The following is a 15,860-nucleotide window of genomic DNA, read 5'->3' as shown; positions in this document are numbered from 1 at the left end:
CTTTTATGATTCAGTCTCTCAGCTCTTCTATGTAATGGCCTCTCCAGCAAACCCAGAAGCAAGGGATTCAGGAACCAAACTTGAATGCTATGAGGCTACTTTCAGAAGAGCAAATATATTTTTGCAAGTCAGTCGTGTTAGGGAGATAACAAAGAAACCTAAGGAAGTGGATTTGGATAAGCACCAAGTCTGGATAAGCACAAAGCCAAACTATTTGTACCCCTTGAGTCTGCAAAATTGGTCAGGAAATCTCCCTAGTTCAGGCTTTCTAGTGAGTTACTATAGAACCTTGTTACAGTTGGCCTGAGAGGAAATAGCCTTTCTTGCCACAATTCAGCACTTCTGCTCCTGGCCAGGGAAAAACTGGAGCAGCACATAAAAATGAAAAATCAAAGGAAAAAATTTCAATTACATGTGAGTACTAGTTTAGAAAAGCTCTTATTTTTATCCATGCATGTTAGACTGTCCTTAAACATTTCCACAGGTTGGAGATAACCCTGCTTAGTTAATATTGGTATTGCACAATTTTTAACTGATTTGAAACATTTTCAGGAGGAATAATCAACCATTTAAAAACCACCTTTTTAAGCAACAAAAGAAAATACTCTTTGAAATTCACAAGTCAAAAATGTAATGCAGTAAAATGATTTCCTTGCACAATCTTAGTATGTATGTAAAAGTGTGTACAAGTTACATGAAGCTACAAACAACTTGTTTGTTTATATCTGACAAATCTATCCACATACAGCTTAGATATATTTTCTCCTTGCATCAATATCTGGGAGATAGAATATAAAAAATAATTGGAATAGAAGATTTCAGAAAACCCAAGAAAAACTAAAGGAATACAAAGGGTATCCTTACTTCAGTCTTGCTGTGCAGACCCAGGTATCCCATAATTTATATTAGATTATCTCAGGTTAGATGATCTCAATAACAGGATTTCCAGAAGAACTGGTTGTTCTGGAAACTAAAAATGTAATTTTCTTCTTTGCATTCTTTCCTAATAGTATATTTGTGAATCTCTCTGTGAGCCTGATTTAAAGTTAATTAGAGGGTAGAGTGTCCTGAACTCAGGAGCTGCAAATAATGGTCTTTTACCAGTGGCATTGTTCAGGAAAATCCTCTAGCTTTTCGGTATGAGCTAAATGTGAATCTGTAGTCTGGTAATGCCATAGATACATGGTGTGACTATATCAAGGTTTTTGATTTTGCAACAGAAGTCAATATATGACAGCATTAAAAGCTAAATCCTTTGATCGGATCCATGAGGCAGATATCATCTGACTAGTAGAAATGAAGGATTATCTTGTCTACAGTGCAGAAAGGTTGATCTCCATCCTACCATTCCACCCCCCTAGATAGTTCCACATTATAGTTTTCCACTGGCTCTGTTTAGTGGATTAATCTTTTTCGTGGATTAATCACCCACTCCCCATCCTTTAGTGTCAGATGACTCTGTATATCTATTCCCTTCCTCCCCCAAAAAATCAAACTCTGATTCTGTTGACCTGACACTGTCAAGTGAAAATTATTCTTTTCTATTGTATATAGGTTTTTACTCATCACTGTAGTATCTGAGCACTTTCCAGTAGTGCATTAAGCTATGTGACTAACATCTGTCATGTATTGTTTGTTCTCTGACCCTCTCCTCAGAAGTGTGTGTGTCTATATTTTATTTTTAAAAAATTAGCTGTTGCTGATGTGTTTTATTAGAAAAGACAAAGTCAAAGAAATTTGCCTCAGACTCAGCGCAGAAAGTGGTGAGGTAGGTGATTATCCTTATTTTCTGGGGGAGTTTATTCTGCAGCATTGAACTGCCCCTAGAGAAATTTGTCTCCTGCACAGACAAGCTTTACTCTTATTGTTGAGAGTTCCATTGTGCAACAGGAGTGTAATTGTCAACCATTGTCTTCATCAGAAACTTCAGTTGATCTTTTAGATCTGGGCCCAAGATATGTGGAGCGCTTTGAAGATAAGGACTGACACCTTGAACTTGATTCAAAATTCTATGGGAAGCCAGTGTGGAGAGCAGAAGACAGAGCTGATATGTTCATGGTAACTTGTGTTGCTGGGGAGGAGGCATGTTGTGGTGTTCAGAACTAGTTGGAGTTTTCTTTGTGCTGATGGCTCCATGCCCAGATATTGCATTGCTGTAATCCAGCCAAGAGGTGATGAAGGCATGAATAACTGAGGCTAGCTCTTCATCCACCAGGATGGGACTGAGTCTCTTTAGCAAGCAGGGATGTTCAAGGATGATGCTATGTGAGAGCTCAGCATCCATGAGGAATCAGAAACTACTCCTTACTATGAATTCACTAATCGTGGATGTGAACGTTCAACCAAAGGAGACTGCACCACGGCTACAAGCTTTTCAAAATGCTTTCCTCTGCCCACCACATCACCTCTGTCTGTCTTGGTTTCAGTTTTAGCCAGCTATTCTTTAGCCAAGAGCTGATCTTCTCGAAGGCCTGGGCTATCTTGGTGGCAGTGGTGTGGTCATCTGTGATGAAGGACAGGTAGAGCTGTGAATCACCTACATATTGCTGACTCTTGAGCACATGTCATCTGATCAGTTCTCCTAATGGTTGCATGTACATGTTGAAAAGGACTGGAGAGAGACTTGATCCTTGTGGGACTCCACAAGTGTGAGGGGGTTAGTGGTGGAGGTGCAGTTTCTAATTTCTGGTCATTGGGTGCGTCCCTCCAGAAAAGGACTCATATAATTTCAGCACATTACCTGGGGCTCCTACAGCCAATCTCAAGCGAGACAGCAATATCTTATGGTCAATAGTGGTGAATGCTGCAGAGAGGTCCAGGAAAATGAAAATGGATGTTTGCCCTGTATCCATTGATGGAAGAAGAGCCATCATTGCTTCTAAAGGTGGTTTTGGTTCTGTGTCCTGGCCTGAATCCAGATTGTGCCAGGTCCAGAATGTTAGCTTTAGTTAGATGAGCTTGTAGCTGGGCTTTTGCTAGCTTTTCTGTGAGCTTGCTTAGATATGAAAGGTTGGACATTGGTCAGTAGCTGGCTAAAATCAGAATATTCAGGGTGGGTTTCTTCACTGTGTTGGTTGGACTATTGCCTGTTTTGAAGGAGGGAGGGAAAATTCCTTTTGTGAGTGAGGCATTGGCTATTTCTCTCAGAACTGGCTCCAGTTGTTCATGACTAGGGTGACCAGATAGCAAGTGTGAAAAATCAGGACACTCTCTTTTTTGCGGGGGTGGGGGAGGGCATAGTTGCATATATAAGACTCAGCCCCTAATATCAGGACAGTCCTGATAATAACAGGATGTCTGGTTGCTCTATTCATGACTCTCTTTCACAAGTCAGGAAAGGCATGGGTCGGATGCACAAGTCTTGAGTCAAGGCTCCTTTATAGTGTCCAGTGAATGTACTGAACTGTGGGATTGCAGGTGGGCTCTGGGGAGGTGAGCGGAAGTGGATCCATGTTCTTTGAGAATCTTTCCTGAATGCGTGAGATCATTTCAGAAAAGCAGGATGATAGTTCTTTGCAGCACTTGGCGCTTGGCTTTGCAGGTTGTAGGCATTCATAGTTCTTGAAGCATCATGGATAACTTCTTGGGGTGAGATTTGGCAGCCTCAACAGAGCTGACAGGAAATTCTCTTGATTTGTAATACAGCCTCAGCAGAAGCTTTGAGGAATTAATTATGTTTCAACCTGCCTATATCAGCCTTTGTTTTCCACCATTGGCACTCAAGTTTCTGCCCCTCTCTCTTATCTGTCGTGGGATGTCGGGAAAACCAAGAAGAGTTGTGGGAGTAATAGAGAGGAAGGGACTGTTTGGGGGTCAGTGATGGAGGCCAATGTAGAACAGTAATGATTCACCTCATCCTGTGGACTGGGGTGCTGTTGTCCTTCAGCAGTTTTGCCATCTGTTGGATTACATGAGTCTTTGTGGTTTGAATCACAATTTTTGGTTAGTCTTGTTGACTGAGCATGAGAAGATCTCTGACAACTGGCCTAATGGAAGCACAACATCTATTCCAGGTGTGGAATCACTTAGGGAGCTATGGATGTCCTTCATATGTATCAAAGCATATATTCACTAATGTTCAGGTCCCTAGAGGTTAAGAGAGTGGGAGGAGTTTTGAGATGGTCCAAAATTCTTCACCTCCCAATGCTTTAACGTTATCCCCTCCCCCTCTCTCTATCAAGGAAATTTAATAGGTTTTTTTTTACTTTTCTCTTTTTACATTTCTTACCCAGTCTTATTTCTTCATCTTTGCTCTTTTCTTCCATTCTCCCTGCTGCTGTTTCTATCCACCGGTCATTATGTTCCTACTCTTTCCTTGCTCCAACTCCTGCCTTCCACAAGTAACTCTTGCAGACCAACTGGATTGCCCTAGCTGCATGCCTTTTTAAAGGTAGCTGGGGATGCACGATACTTTTCACCATAATACATTTTTTCAGGGTCGATGCATTTTGTCATATGCCTGACTGTGGGCATGAGGTGGTTTTTTTGTTTTGTTTTGTTTTGCATGTCTCGGGTTCTATCCCCTGCTGAGCCCACCATTCGTTAGAGCTGCTCCTCTCCCTCCAATCCTGGAGATTCAGAGAAAACTTTCTGCTGCCCCATGTGTCAATAAGTTCCCCTCTGTACCTCTTGCTCCCCCATCTTACCTGCACAACTTGACTAGAGCAAGGGAAAAAAAAGCCAGAAAAACCTTTTAAATGGAGTTGGGGATTGTGAATGTTGAAGGACTATATCGGGATTCCTTAATGGTTAACCGACAAACATCCAAATGTTTGGGAACTGTGAGTTTTATACAAGGTGATGTTTAGGGTTGTTGGCTGGACTCCATTGAAACCTCTTTCAACTTTAATTTTCCTTTAAGCTAATCGTAAGCAAAAGTCTTTGTTAATGTCAATAACATTTTATAGAATCGTATGAACATAGGGCTGAAAGGGACCTGGAGCAGACATGAAGTCCAGTGTCTTGTGCTGAGGCAGGACCAGGTAAACCTAGACCATTCCTGACAGGTGTCTGGCAACCTGTTCTTCAAACCCTCCAATGAAAGCCTATTCCAGAGCTTAACTACCCTTATATTTAGTTAGAAAGTTTTTTCTAATGTCTAACCTAAATCTCCATTGCTGCAGATTATGTCCATTACTACTTGTCCTACCTTCAGTGGACATAGAGAACAACTGATCACTGTCCTCTTTATAACAGCCCTTAGCATATTTGAAGACTGTTATAAAATCAACCCCTACAGTCTTATTTTCTCAAGACTGAACGTGAGTGCCCATTTTTTTAACCTCTCCTCATAGGTCAGGTTTTTTAAACTTTTTATCATTTTTGTTGCTCTCCTCTGGACTCTCCAATTTGCCAATATCTTTTCTAAACCATCGTGCCCAGAATTGGACACAGCCAGCTGATGCCTCACAGGTGATGAGTAGTGGGACAGTCAACTCCAGTGTCTTACATATGACACTCCTGGTCATGCACCCCAAAACACTAGCCTTTCTCACAACTGCATTGTTGACTTATTCAATTTGTGATCCACTCTAACTCCAAGATCCTTTTCAGCAGTATTAACACCTAGCCAGTTATTCCCCATTTTGTAGGTGTGCATCTGATTTTTCCTTCCCCAGTGTAATACTTTGCACTTTATTGGATTTCATTTTGTTGATTTCAGACCATTTCTCCAATTTAAGGTCATTTTGAAATCTAATTCTGGTCTCCAAAGGGCTTGCAACCCCACCCTGGTGTCTTCTGCAAATTTTGTAAGCATACTGTTCATGCCATAATCCAAGTAATTTAATGAAAATATTGAGTTGTACTAGACACAGGATGGACTCTAGAGGAACCCCACTAGATACACCCTCCCAGTTTGACAGAAAACCCTTGATAACTACTCTTTGAGCATGGTTTCTCAATCAGTTGTGACCCCATTTTATAGTAATTTCATATAGACCACATTTCCCTAGTTTGCTTTTGAAAATGTCATGTGGCGCTGTGTCAAAAGCCTTACTAAAATCAAAATATATCATGTCTACTGTAGTATATCAGGGTTGGAAGGGACCTCAGGAGGTCATCTAGTCCAACCCCCTGCTCAAAGCAGGACTAATCCCCACCTAAATCATCCCAGCCAGGGCTTTGTCAAGCCTGACCTTAAAAACTTCTAAGGAAGGAGATTCCACCACCTCCCTAGGTAACGCATTCCAGTGCTTCACCACCCTCCTAGTGAAAAAGTTTTTCCTAATATCCAACCTAAACCTCCCCCACTGCAATTTGAGACCATTACTTCTCGTTCTGTCATCGGCTACCACTGAGAACAGTCGAGAACCATCCTCTTCGGAACCCCCTTTCAGGTAGTTGAAAGCACCTATCAAATGCCCCCTCATTCTTCTCTTCCGCAGACTAAAGAATCCCAGTTCCCTCAGCCTCTCCTCATAAGTCATGTGTTCCAGTCCCCTAATCATTTTTGTTGCCCTCCGCTGGATGCTGTCCAATGTTTCCACATCCTTCTTGTAGTGTGGGGCCCAAAACTGGACACAGTACTCCAGATGAGGCCTCACCAGTGTCGAATAGAGGGGAACGATCATGTGCCTCGATCTGCTGGCAATGCTCCTACTTATACAGCCCAAAATGCCATTGGCCTTCTTGGCAACAAGGGCACACTGTTGACTCATATCCAGCTCCTCGTCCACTGTAACCCCTAGGTCCTTTTCTGCTGCCTAGCCATTTGGTCCCTAGTCTGTAGCGGTGCATGGGATTCTTCCGTCCTAAGTGCAGGATTCTGCACTTGTCCTTGTTGAACCTCATCAGATTTCTTTTGGCCCAATCCTCTAATTTGTCTAGGTCCCTCTGTATCCTATCCCTACCCTCCAGTGTATCTACTCCTCCCAGTGTCATCTGCAAACTTGCTGAGGGTGCAATCCACGCCATCCTCCAGATCATTAATGAAGATATTGAACAAAACTGGCTCCAGGACCGACCCTTGGGGAACTCCGCTTGATACCGGCTGCCAACTAGACATGGAGCCATTACTCACTACCCGTTGAGCCTGACAATCTAGCCAGCTTTCTATCTACCTTATAGTCCATTCATCCAGCTCATACTTCTTTAACTTGCTGGCAAGAATACTGTGGGAGACTGTATCAAAAGCTTTGCTAAAGTCAAGGAATAACACGTCCAGTCACAGAAGATAGTTATATTAGTCAGACATGACTTGCCCTTGGTGAATCCATGCTGACTGTTCCTGATCATTTTCCTCTCTTCTAAGTGCTTCAGAATTGATTCTTTGAGGACCTGCCTCATGATTTTTCCAGGAACTGAGGTGAGGCTGACTGGCCTGTAGTTCCCCGGATCCTCCTCCTTTCCTTTTTTAAAGATGGGTACTACATTAGCCTTTTTCCAGTCATCCGGGACCTCCCCTGATCGCCATGAGTTTTCAAAGATAATGGCCAATGGCTCTGCAATCACATCCATCAACTCCTTTAGCACTCTCAGATGCAGTGCATCTGACCCCATGGACTTGTGCTCGTCCAGCTTTTCTAAAGAGTCCCTAAATTCTCCACAGAGAATGCTCTCTATCCATTACAACCCTGTTCTCCCGTAGGTGCCTAAACATTGTTTTGTTTTGTTTTTTGTTTTTAAATGATCTAGTATCTTTCCAGGTATTGAAGTTAGGCTGACTGGTCTATTATTTCTAGGATCCTCTTTTGTTTCCCCCTTTTAAAGATAGGTACTATATTTGTCCTTCAGTCCTCTGGGACCTCACCCATTTCTGTCAGTAGAATTAGACTTCTTACTATCTGCTGATTTTCTTTTTAATGGCAGAGTTTACTGTTTGAATAAAGGAGGAAATAGAGATGTTCAGACTCAGGACATGTTACATTACATTACAGTACAATTGCACCTTGCAAGTAATTGTTTTTTCCTACGTTTTAAACATAGTTGCTATTTTGCCCTTGAAGTAATGTTAAATGTGCATTTCAGAATTCATCTAAAAACTCAGTGGTGCATACACTAATTCCCTGGTTTAGAACTGGTCACTTCTGCTGCACATATTAAAATACTTCAGGTATGCAATTTTCATCTCCGTACATGCTCATAGCCACATCATGCCCTAGAGATATATATGCTGCGCTCCTTGACATCAACTTAAATCTTTCATGTACTAATGGAAGCCACAATATGGCCATGTTAAATGGCCACTGTGAAAGTGTAGCTCTCTATTCCATCACGTTTTACAAAGCAAATATAGACTCTAATAATAATAAAAAAAACATGCTAGGCTTGCCTTGACTGGACTGCAGTATAAAAAAGCAAGCTATAATTGTATACCTGGCAATAGGATTCATGGCATTATGGCAGGGGACTAATACCATAACATTTGCAGAATCTAATTATTAGCTTTTGAGCAAATGGCAGATGGTGAATAAATTAGTCAATGGATTTTTTTTTAACTCATTCTTTCTGGTTTGCAGATTCCTTCCCTTTACACACTTAATTGTGCCACCCAAAATGCGTATTATTTCTACCTAGTTTTCTTCAGATTTTGATTATACTTTTTTTTGTTTCTTACCTTTTCATTGTTTATTTATTTCATTATTCCTTAGTAACTGTATCTAGCACACATCTGGTGTCCATAGTGGGTTGGTTTTTTTTTGTTCATCTTTTTTTTGTCCTCTCTAAGAAAGTAGGTATTGGGCTATTCTGACATACTGCATTCTGGTCCTGATTCTGTTTAGATCAGGAGATACATATGTATTCCATCATTTTATGTTCCCTATATAATATAATTTTTTTCAAAATCAACTTGATAACATACAAAATCATTTTCAAAATCTGTAGTGACTTATAAAACTTAGCAAGTATTCGTATTTCTTGTTTTTTATCTTTCTCTGTTACATGAAATAGTTATTCCTTTAGATTACTTGCACAGCATTGTAAAATTTCAACAGGGAAAAAATTAGATGTGCATCAGTGTGTGGACACACAATATTATACTTGTGTTATTCAACAGTCAGAAAGCATTGCATATTCTGTCCCCCCCCGTGACAATTACATGCCAGTCGATGTCCACATATACAAGTATCCATTACTCCAAATGAAAAGCATCTTGAAAACACTAGTTAGCCTTAGTGCCCCAGCTGCTGCCACTGAACCTGCTTATGTTCTTCTGTATATCCCGACGACTAACGACAAGAGGTGAAAAGGTGGTGCTTTAAAAAACAAACAAAAAACAACACATTTAAGAGTCGTCCTTTTTAAGAATACTCTTTTCATCATATTATTCTGGTTCGCTAACCCTGAAAGTTATATTCCCATGCCCAATAGCTCAGTGATGTGAAAGCCTAGGGCTAAAAAGGAGTGTTTGTTCCTGAGCTTATTGCACTATAGGACACAGTGGCGGATTCCTCTGGCAATATTGTTCCAGCTGTATGTATTAGTGCATTTTTTTGACAACCGGTTTAGAGACCGATAGGAGAGACCTACTGGCTGGAGCAGAGGTAGAAGCTGGACATAGGGCTGGAAGTAGGCTGAGGGTAGTGCTGGAATTGAGATCCGGGGATAGGATAGGACTGAGATCAGAGTCCATGGACAAGCCCAAAGCAGTACCATAGACAGAGTCCAGGTGCAGGCCAGAGGTTGAAGCAGGGTGGTCAGAGTTTGTGAACAAGCCAAATCAGCACCACGGCCGGAGTACCGATACAGGCCAAAGGTTGAAGCCAGGGTGGTCAGGAGGCAGAGGCAGAGCTGGAGCATGTAACAGGACTGGAGTGAGGTCAAAGTATGGCAACAAGACAAACAGGGCTTTGGCAAGACTGGGGCAGGAACAGGAAGAGAAGCAGACTGGGAGTCGAGAGAGTCTGATACGCTGTAGTCTGATTGAGAGAGTCTGGAAATATTGCAGTATGCCAAGAAGGTTTGAGTCAAAATTGCAGAGTTGGTGCAAAATGTTGCCTAAAGATATAGGCATGAAAATGTTGCCTAAAGATATAGGCAAGAAAATGTTGCCTAGGCATATAGAAAATCCCACTAACTATCAGTCTGTATCTGTAAAAAATTTGGGTCTTGGAACCTAAGTTCCACTAGCTTTCAGTAATGTGAGGTAAACCCTCACCAAACCAGGGCTGCTTACTCAGCTACACCTCCCACACCCCTGTGACCCTCACTCCCGTCCCTCTTTCTTCCTTTGTTGTCCTCCGGGATTACTTGAGATCAGGGTCCGGTGTAGCTCCTCCCCTTAGGCTGGAGGGGAGGGGCCTTTAGATGTGGGCAGGCATGTACCTGCCCATCCCCGGATTCTCAATAGGTGAACCTCCCACACCCACCCATCCCTAGTGTTCAATAGGTGCACCCCCTACAGAACTGCAGTGAGTCACCACTCAGGCATGCAGCAATGACTCTGCTGAACTAACATCCCCTTTCCACAGAGCCTGCATTGACTTGGCTTTCAGCCGTGGGGCAGCAGCAGCCTGACCCTGAGCAGAGCCTGGCTCAGATGACACCCCCAGACAGGCATTTCCCCAACCTTGCCAGAGCTGCAGATCAGTCTGTGCAACAACACGACCAAGCAGGAACCCTCCTCCTGCTTTGCAGCATATCAGACTTTCTCGACTCCCAGCCTGCTTCTCTTCCTGTTCCTGCCCCAGCCTTGCCAAAGCCCTGTTTGTCTTGTTGCCATACTCTGACCTCACTCCAGTCCTGTTACATGCTCCAGCTCTGCCTCTGCCCCTGACCACCCTGGCTTCAACCTTTAGCCTGTATCTGAACTCCGGCCGTGGTACTGATTTGGCTTGTTCACAAACTCTGACCACCCTGCTTCAACCTCTGGCCTGCACCTGGACTCTGTCTATGATACTGCTTTTGGCTTGTCCTTGGACTCTGATCTCAGTCCTATCCTATCCCCGGATCTCAATTCCAGCACTACCCTCAGCCTACTTCCAGCCCTATGTCCAGCTTCTACCTCTGCTCCAGCCAGTAGGCCTGATTATTGGGATGCAGCACCTGACACTTAAGATCCTAAGATTTGTCACTTTTGGGAATGGATGTTAGATTCCTAATTCACTTAAGCTTTTTTGAATATTTCACCCTTAGATAATTTAGGGCTACGTGATGAGGTTCTTACTCAAACAAAACTCCCATTGAAGTCAATAAGAACTTGACTGGAAAAAAGTATAGACCTCAGCACTTGATCCTTAAGCATTCTGATGCCTGAATATAAACACTGCATTCCTTTAACATCGCTTTTTAAAGTTTCAGCCTTTCCACTCTGATCTCCTATCTGAATAGGAGCTAGAGATGTACTAGAGATTGAGTACCTCTGTAGTGGTGGACAGCTGAATTAGGTACTCTGTTTTAATCAGAGTATCAGACTGGTGCCAAAGAAAATTCTAAAATAAATTTAACACCTCCCCCCCCCCTTTTTTTTTCTTAAGGAAGAGATGTTGAAGCAGAACTAAATGGGTTTAAGTCAGAAGTGTGATATTAGGGATGACCATTTAACAGGCCAGTGTAGGGGCTTATGTGTGGTTTTGCTTTTTGCAACTGATCTCCACGTTTCTGTTGGAAACCATTTTTTTTTAAGGCAATTTGTTTTTAAGGTCACTGCAACCCCTTCCCCTGAATTATTGAAACACTTCAACATGTGGTGTCAAGCTTGAGAGCTTCATGTAATGGTTTGTGAAAATAATTTTATTATTTAATGGAGGTGAACAATGAAATTCCCTCCTCACTTATGGATCAATGAACAGCTAAATTTTGCTTGAACTGAAATTGTTGGATGCAAACAATATTTCTTTTTTATATTCTTCCTCTTTCTCTGCCTTTAACTTTTACTAGAAAAGACTGCATGCTGTCCAAAAGGAAATATTAAACTAAAATTGATTATTTGAGGGAGTGGTATTTTTTCTCATAAGACAAAAAAGACATCAGTGCTGAAGTTAGACATTTCAACCTTCTTTACCTTTCCCACTATTAGAGAAGCCTAATGTTTGACAATAGCAGTCAAAAACTACTGCTCACCTCTAATTGCCTTGTGAAATAATTGTCCTGTGTCGGCAGGATCAACTAAATGCAACACTATGTTGTGTAGAACAAGATTTTACTCCTCCTTGCTCTATGGTCAGGATTAATAGATGACTTGGCAGAATTAGGGGTTGACCATGCTTTACTAGCGTGGGCATTACACTAATGGGACAGCAATGTTTAACTCTTTGTGGGGACATGGGGAAAGATGATTTGATGCTCCGTGTCCCATACAGATGTTCTACTGTAGACACAGCCTGTAATGCAGCAGTTAAATCATGGTGAGATAGAAGGAAGGAAGGTACAGCACTCACGTGATTTTACAAGCTGGCTCTGCTGCTACTGTTCAACATACTTTGTCCGGAAGAACAGTTGAGTTCCTCCACATTAAAGCTGAATATTCTGTGGATCAGCCCCCTTTCTGTAATGTTTTGTGACTGACTTTAAACAGAGCAGATCTCCTGTATAGCATTTCCTATTTACGTTAGTCTGGAAAGCCAGAGTTTTATGTAGAATCTGTGGAATCTTAGTAGCTGGTATGGCTGTATAATTGTTGCCTTTGCAGAACATGAGAGAGGTGAGAGCTCAAGAGACACTAGTTAATGGAAAACTTGCAAGAGTCTTCACAAAGCTAAGTATTCTGGCAGTCTAGACTGAGGGAGAACAGTTAGGCTCAGCATGTCTTTAAGCATCCAAACCGATAGACTAGCAAAACTGGAGTTAGGGCAGTATCCTAGATTTCTGTTAAATTTCATAATGATGGGAGATGAAGCAAAGTCACTGGTAACTTTCTCGGCTTTTGTAATTTAAAGAACCTTTTACAGAGAATTAGTGTTTACAGAAATTCAAATTTTCCCTAGCAAAGTGCTCTAGCTCATTGAGCATTTCAGCATACATGTCAAGCAGCTGTTCTGAAAATTCTCAGTGGAAAAGCTTTTAATAATACATTATCTCATTATTCAAACCACATCAAAGGCTTTAGCCAGTCCATCATGGAGAAATTCTTGAGTGTTGTACATTTTTGAGAAGCATTTGTCTGTCCATATTTAAAGTTGAAGCTAGTTTCCTTTTATAACCTTGACATTCTTCATCTTCCCCCTGCCAATGTCCTCTGTGTTATAGACCATGAACCTTTAGAATTTCATGAGAATTTTGGTTTCATTTTAGACATCAATCTTTTGGATTTTGGATTGTTTGTTTAGCAACTAAAACCATTACTAGGTTAATCCCAGCATCTGGTCTTTTTGTAACTTCACATCTAAACCTTTTGAGTTGTGGTTCAGACCTCACTTCTTCAATTTAATCACAAACTCTGCAACATCAGCTTGTTGTAGATACAGTATAAGAAAGTTACTATTTATTTCCTAGAATAACTATACTTTTCTCAAATAAATACAGAAGTCAGATTAAATTTCACAATCTATTTAATGTTTGTGATGTGCTCCTCTTTGGAGACTGGTGCCAAAGAAAATTCTAAAATAAATTTAAAAAAGAGGTAATGGAAATGGTGGTGGTGTGTGTTTCTGGATATCTTTAGGTTAGTGTGTTTATCTCTGGTATAATTATGTCTTGACATAAGAGATCTTGATAAACTATCAGGTGAGAGATACTTTGCAAAATTAAAGTTGAGGTGTTTTGGGAAGACACTAATGCTTAATTTGGAGTCAAATTTATCAGGGGAAGACTCAATACTTTCAGGTTTCAGAGTAACAGCCGTGTTAGTCTGTATTCGCAAAAAGAAAAGGAGTACTTGTGGCACCTTAGAGACTAACCAATTTATTTGAGCGTAAGCTTTCGTGAGCTACAGCTCACTTCATCGGATGCATACTGTGGAAACTTCATCCGATGAAGTGAGCTGTAGCTCACGAAAGCTTATGTTCAAATAAATTGGTTAGTCTCTAAGGTGCTACAAGTATTCCTTTTCTTTTTGTCAATACTTTCATTAACTGTCCAAGCACTCAACTCAATGTAACTCTACTCAGGCTTCTGGATAACTCTAGGTCACTGGAAAAGCTCAGTAATTTAACAGAGGGATTAGGATAGTCACTCCAATTCTAGTGACCTGGTACCTATCCTGATAGACAACAGTGGTGAAAATGAACCAGAATAAAATTGGAGGCTTTTGAAGCCATTATATAATTTTCCAGAGATAGTGAAAATTGTTACTGGCTTAGTTTTCAAAAGCTTTTAATTATCCTAATACAGAAAATTGTAACTAGAGTTCTTCTAGCAAATTTTGAACAGACTCTTAACTTGCTAAGATTTTATAACAAAGATGGAAAATTAGACATTAACCATTGATAGAAAAGCTTTTTTGTTTTTTTAAGAGCTTCATGTTAATTTGTGGTGATGGAGATCATTCTAGCATAAACTGATAACTATGACTTCCCTCTTTCTCCAGAATCATCTGTCAACAGGCTCCCATTTAGTCACTTTAAACATATAGATAATAGAAAAAGAGGTGTGAAGGCATTTTCTTTCAGTCCTCCCCCACTCACCACTATTTCCCTTGAACAATGACCTGGCTTTGATATTTTAGCTGGCATGTCTATATTGCTTCTTATTCAGCACTGGATTGTCACAATTGTGAAGAAATCCAAATGGAAATAATTGCAAATTTAATGACAATTTAAACATTTCCATTCTTGGCTGAACCTGCCTTCACTCTTGGCCTGTAGTAGCAATTATTGCTGCATTGTCTAGTGTTAATTTACATTTTAATTGAGCATTAAACCTTTTTAGCATATAACAGTGTACTGAGAGTTTATGCAACCCGTTCAGTAATACAGAACCTCTTTTGTTATTGCTTTAATATTGGGCTATGTGGCCATAAGGAAAAATATATTGCCAATAGGGAAGACACTAAACTTTGATAGAGTTATTTTGACAAAAAACAGACTAGACATTAGGACTGGAAGAACTGAAGGAAACAGATGGCAAGATGTGATATTTCCCAGCATCTCTAACTTGAGCTGATATTAGTGCTAGAATTTCTGCAGCTACAGAAGGCGCTTATTTTGAAGTATGTGCTGGCACATTGGGCTATAAATAGAAACTCCTGTGACGCTTTTAAATTTCCCTTTTCATTTCTTCTCCTTTGTTGTGCTTTCTGGAACTTTAGCAGCACATTTTAGATTTGTACAAAATGGCAATCCTGGGGAAAATGTCCCTCCCCTCCACCTGGGAAGAACCAACCCAAAAGAGAAGAACAATAAGGAGGAAAATGCATCCCAAATTATTAAGGCTTATCCTAGTTTTACATGTGTTGCTTTTGGCCTGTAGGAGAGGATGATGGGCAACAGCAGGGAGTAAACTCATCTTTAATTCTTTTTGTACTGATTGTAGATTTGAATGTGTTTCCTTAGGTAAATAACTCAGGTCTTCCTTTTTAAGCCAAAAATTAATATCAAACAAGATTATTCAGAGTAGAAAATGTATTTTGTTTTCCTAGTATTCATGACTCAGTGCTGACTGCATACAGAGCACGCTGCAGAACTTTTGTTCTCATTATGACAGACTGTTTCCATTTTGGTGTGCCATTTTAAATAGTTGAATATGAACCAGAATAGAGTGACCTTACAAGCTTGAAAGTTAGGAGAGTGCTTGATGCAAGTTAGAAAAAATATTAAAAATACCATGTGAAAGAAAAAACCAAAAGGGTAGAACTGTGTAGTGTTATAGGACCTACCATGTGTCTCATCCTTTAAATGCTACTACTGATGTAATTTCACTGAATTGCTTTAATGAGAGCCTCTTTTGAGCATTGTGTTTGAACATTTTTGGATGGTGATCTAATCCTATTGAGTCATCATGCTGCCCATTAGGGATTTCATAAAAAGTATTGTACTTTAAAA

Source organism: Lepidochelys olivacea (assembly GCF_965140295.1).
Source record: "Lepidochelys olivacea isolate rLepOli2 genome assembly, chromosome: 5".
In the NCBI taxonomy this organism is placed as follows: Eukaryota; Metazoa; Chordata; order Testudines; family Cheloniidae; genus Lepidochelys; species Lepidochelys olivacea.
This window is presented reverse-complemented; position numbering follows the sequence as displayed.